The sequence below is a fragment of the Triticum urartu genome, chromosome 3A (assembly GCF_056163025.1).
Source record: "Triticum urartu cultivar PI428250 chromosome 3A, HENAU_Tu73, whole genome shotgun sequence".
Taxonomy (NCBI): domain Eukaryota; kingdom Viridiplantae; phylum Streptophyta; class Magnoliopsida; order Poales; family Poaceae; genus Triticum; species Triticum urartu.
The window spans coordinates 707736752-707742122 of NC_141875.1; the positions used below are offsets into that span (position 1 = coordinate 707736752).

At 45.2% G+C, this 5371-nt stretch overlaps 1 long non-coding RNA gene and 1 pseudogene across 1 annotated transcript; one reads left to right on the top strand and one right to left on the bottom strand.

The window, feature by feature from the left end:
* Positions 1–358: 358 nt before the first annotated feature.
* On the top strand, positions 359–1843 carry LOC147981946 (uncharacterized). Its single transcript, XR_015599959.1, has 3 exons — positions 359–922; positions 1054–1180; positions 1268–1843. It is a non-coding gene; the product is annotated as an uncharacterized LOC147981946 (long non-coding RNA).
* An 11-nt stretch (positions 1844–1854) lies between these two features.
* LOC147981947 (uncharacterized) lies at positions 1855–3118 on the bottom strand (annotated as a pseudogene).
* Positions 3119–5371: the final 2253 nt, after the last annotated feature.

Here is a 5371-nt window from a genome sequence, read left to right on the forward strand (position 1 = left end):
AAACGTCCTTGCATAATGTTGTTCGTGCGGCGACGCTCCAGCTATCGGGAGCCGTTGATGGCGACGATGAGCTGGGACCGGGACGAACCACGTTGGACCATCGTACTTGTGGTCACGCCCACGCGGCTGATCCTTACCCACCTCAAACAGTAGCTCCCGCTGACCGAATACGAGACTCTTTTCATCTACTATCACTATAAAAAAAAAGGCCAGATCCAAACAATCACATTCATCCATCGTCAAAATCTAATGACCCTTAATCTTTCTGTGTTTAATGCTACAAACTACGCATTAAGCCACTGCAATCGATCCATGGCTAAGCTGCCCCGCAGTAAAAAAAAAAAGAAAACCACCCGCACGACCTCCTCTTTCTCCTCGGCACGACCTCCTCCTCCTCCCGAACCATTCACCTCCTCCCCAGCCGCGCCCTTCACCGCCGCCTCGCACGCGCCGGAGCCACGGGAAGCCGCCGCAGGTCGCCGCCTCCACAGCCGCGGGAGCCCGCCCCTTCTCGCCGCTAACAGCGAGGCCCGACCGCACCCGTCGCGCAGCCCCCGCCGAACCCCTCCGCCCCCGACGCCGAGGAGTGAGGCTGCACACGCCCCCCAACACCGGGGGTTGGCGCCGACCACCGATCCACCACCTAGCTGGAGCGGGCGCGATTCGCCGCCCGTAGATCTCCGCTCGGTCGAGGCCGCACGCCGCCGCCGTGTGCCCCTCCACATCACGCCGTGGGGTTGCTGGGCACGCCGCCGCCGATTCTACGCCGACACTGACACCAACTACCGGACCCTGATTCCGCTTGTTGAGGCACGTTGTTCCTGGCTGCTGCCCCCGACACCGACGCCATCTGCCGTCCCCAAATCAGTGCGTTCCGCTGCCGCTGCCGACGCCATCTGCCCCACAAATCCTTTCCCATGAGGTACCTTATTGTCTCTTCATCTACAAAATTCAGTGCACTCAAGATCGATGCCAACGACCAGACCTTCTCCCATGAGGTTTCTATTGCTAATGACCAGATCGATGCATGATGCATGTTTGCTAATTCTTCAGTGAATACATCAACTGATGCATAGAGACACGGATAGGCCACATTGCCCTTTGCAGTTCCATGTGATCAACTGATGTTTGTGAGTGACAATTTCATGTACCAACTACTCTATGTATAGGATTTCAACGGGTAAAAAATCTTTTGATCTGCTACTTCTCTTTGTACTTCAGTAGTATCTTTTTCTTCTAACAGACATGCTTATGAACTGACTTGCAGTTGTTCCCACCAGAGGAATGGCTGGTCGGAGAATCATTGCCATCAAAGTATGCGCCAAAAGAATAAATATGATACTTGATGAATTGTCACCCGAAAGAGTTAGGTAAGCATCCACCGTTCACATGACAACTTTGATTGTTCCTGCTTCTATATGCATATTCTCTCTATATGCCAACATATGAATGTATATGCAGAAGTCTGGCATTGCTTAACTACTAACCGATACTGGGACTCATCAATGAAGAATTATCATTGGCCATGGCCTTGCTTCATATCTTGAACCTCAATTTTGCTGATAAGCTTGTGTCAAATGATCTGCGGTTATGCACATAACTAGCATACAAGCGATGTGCTTTCATTCTTTCTTTGACGCAATACTTCTCTGTGTGTATAATACTCTGCGAATCTAAAAAGTTTGAAGGATCTACCAATTGTGCTGAGCCCTGGTACAATACATCATATTCTCTTGAAAATGTCACTCCATACATGATACAGGTTTGCACCCCACCCCCAACCCCCAGCCCTACCCACCCGCACCAGCAATATCATCGTCCAATTATTATTTTCTCAGCCCTACCCAGCCCTACCCATCGGAGTTTCATCATATTCACTATATTCATAAACAAAAAATGTTTTGTTAACATTGAAGTCACTTGTCAAGCAACTTCATTGAGGTCCAACTCCAGCATCATGGGTTGCCTTACAAGCTTTTTAATCTTTATGTCTTGCACAAACGATGAGCGATTAATGAAGCGAAGGAAGGTTACCGTTCCCGTCATGTGGTACTGCCAGCCTCAACGCGAGCCCTTCTACAGCTACTTCAAAGGCCCTGTCACCAAGAGCCATGTGAAATTGAGAGGGTGATAGGCCAGAACTTTAGAGTTGCAAACACATGTGCTACTGCTACGCAGTTGCAGGTGTATTCTTCACTGTTGTATATTCTAAGACCGGTAGGTAATGCCCTTCCATTCAATGGAAAATTGGATCAGGTGCAGTTGCCCGGTTGCTTTACAAATAATTCTTTTGCAATTTGCCACAATGCTTGTTGAAGCCTCAATCTGCCCGTATTATGGATAGTACACATACATCCTTGATAGGGTACACGTGCATGTGCACGTGCGTGATTACTAGTTCGTGCAGAGATACAACCCGGGGTCGAAGCCTTCGTCCAGCAACACACACCCCTCCAGCAAGCTGGCCTCTTCAGCTCCAGGAAACCACGCGTCCCACTCGCAGCATCGGCCATAGGTAATCACGCAAGATGTCGAGTCCGCCGGCCTATAAAACTTCACGGTCTTCGGCCGCCCCTGGAACTCCGGCGGTGGCCGCAGGTGCTTGGCCGCCACCAACATGATCTTCTCTGTTTCCAGGTCAAAGCGCACAAGCTTCTCATGACGCCCTTCACGGCCACGTGTGGGCCAGTACACCGACCCTTGGTTGTACACAAGGTCACCGTATGCCTGGCCATACACTGTGAAACCGACATGCAGCCTTCTCCAGCCCTCGCCTCCTCCGATGGTGTACATGTGCAGCTCTTCGTCTTCAATAGCCTCTCCCGCACGTAGGGGAAGAGCGCCATCTTCGAGGAAGTCATGGTGCACGATCTTGAACTGTCTGGTCGTAGCGTCGTAACCGAAGCAGTATGCCCCACAGTTGACAGTCCACCTTAGCCCCGACGCCTCTGGCGGCAGCGGCAGCACGAGCGGACTCACCAGTGAACGGTACTACGACTTTGGCGGAGCCCTGGCCAGCTTCCAGGAAGCAGAGCAGACCATTGCATGCACCTACAAAGTCATCCACATTTACAATACTAAGAGAACTTATTCCATATCCAATTGTCGTGCCATATCGTCATCGCTACCATGTAGAGTCTTAGTCTTCAAAATGTGTTTTTATACAGGCAACAATATTGATATAATTATTTCATTGCACATATACTCATCAATAAGTGCTTTCAAAAGTCAGATATGATATATGATTAACCCATGGGAATAGAGCCGACCAGTCTAAAGATTTTTTAACCTGGTGTTCACGAGGTTAGTGTTTATGTTTATACATTTATGCGCCTTTATGACCAACCATCATCATCAGTAAATTTTAGAGCTTTGGAATTTTTCATGTTGTCATTTTTTACCGCTACTACCACATAATCGGTTTTACTAGTGGTTTATTCTTTATTCCTTCATTAGTTACTATATCTAGATCTACACAATCGTATCTAAAAAGGTTGCGTACTTACATTTTTCATGTTTGTTGAAACATAACCTAACCAGTAGATCTTCACATCTCATTACAATCACAACCGATTGATTATCATACTTGCACTTAAACATATCTTGCACACAAAACTACTTTTAAATGCACATCTCAATTATTAATTGGACTATAAATGACAAGTATATGTTTCAATTGACTCAAACATATTAGTTCTCAACACAGGAACAAGTAATCTGAATCAATGAATGGAAAATGTTATAATGTTAAATGAAATATTCATCTTACCAAATTATGTTTTGTGATAATTAGTATCAACATATAAAAATATATACATAAGATAAACCAGTTGAGAGTGATTAGGCACTGATATGAGGATCGGTAGAGGATGTTGCATCTAGCGGCAAGCATGAACTTTGCGAGATGGTTGAACAGCAATAAAATGGATTACATGTATACAGATGCACCAAATGATAAAGGGATGTAGTGCTACTGACCTAGACTAGAGATCATACACCAAATGACCTAGCGGGCACGTGAATTGCCGATGAGTTTGGTTAGTGTATCCACAGCTCGATGTCTGTACAAAGAGATTATGAGACAAAATCGAGAAATATTTTATGAAAATTCTATAGAAGGATAACTAATTTTTGTTATTCATCAATAAATTACCATATATGTATAAAAAGTGATCGAATTACACCTTTACAAACATATGAGTATCTAAAATAGTGTGTATTATACAATGAAGGGTGTAAATGCTAGTAAACAAAATGTCTACATCTATTATAAACAAATAGTTATAATGATTTTGACGGACTGAAGGTGATGCCCTCGCATTTGAGAGGGCCACTTTGCTAGTATATATAAAGGTACATGATTTGACGTGCACAAGGCCTCATGAGATAAGATGGAAACATTTTGTATCCACACAGTCTAAAAGTTCCAAATATATCTCTACCAGGAACAACTAACGACTAGGCGTGCCTAAGTAGAGCGCTAATGAAGCCGGCGAAACTGTTCGGGCGTAGCCAAACGTCCTAACATACCACTGTTTGTGCGGTGGCGCTCCTGCTATCGGGAGCTGCTGCTGGCGGCGATGAGCCGGGACCGGAACGAACAACGTTCGGCCGTCGTATTTGTGGCCACACCAACACGGCTGGTCGATCCTTGCCCATCTCAAATAGGAGCTCCCGCCAACTGAATTGAAGACCCTTTTCCATCGTGCGAAGGTACAACCCGGGGTCAAAGTTATCGTCCAGCAGCACACACACCTCCGTCAAGTTACCCACTTCAGCTCCCAGAAACCACACGTCCCACTCGCAGTATCGGCCATAGTGTTGGAAATATGAGCAATTTATCAAATGATTTTATTAACAGAAATATTAGATAAAGCATGACTAATATAGCTGCGATAAAGCAAGTCATGCAATCTGACGGAGAGAAAGTAAATAGCATTTGCATATATGAACTTGAACTGAACGCATCTAGTCCTTAGTTGTTGTTAGAGCTATATTTATAATTTATAGACTGCGCTAATAGGATTTGTTTTCATTTTATCTCATCCTCGAAGCTCGGTTTATACACAAAACGCATGAACTCACTTATCTCTTATCTAGTCTTGTATGCATGAACGTCAACTGGTAAGTTTTTCGCCCTTTCTTGCACCTCTTCCCACTAAAATCCCACATGAATGCAACTTTTCTTCCCATGTGCATGCATGAACGTGAGTCTTTTCTATCTCTAGTGTTAGTCACTTATTCTTTAATTTAGAATAGAACACACTCATACACACCTACATACACTCATCTCTATAAATGCACACATGCAATCTTGTAATTAATTATTATTATTTTTGTGAAAATGATCAGATCTACTCCCTCCGTTCCT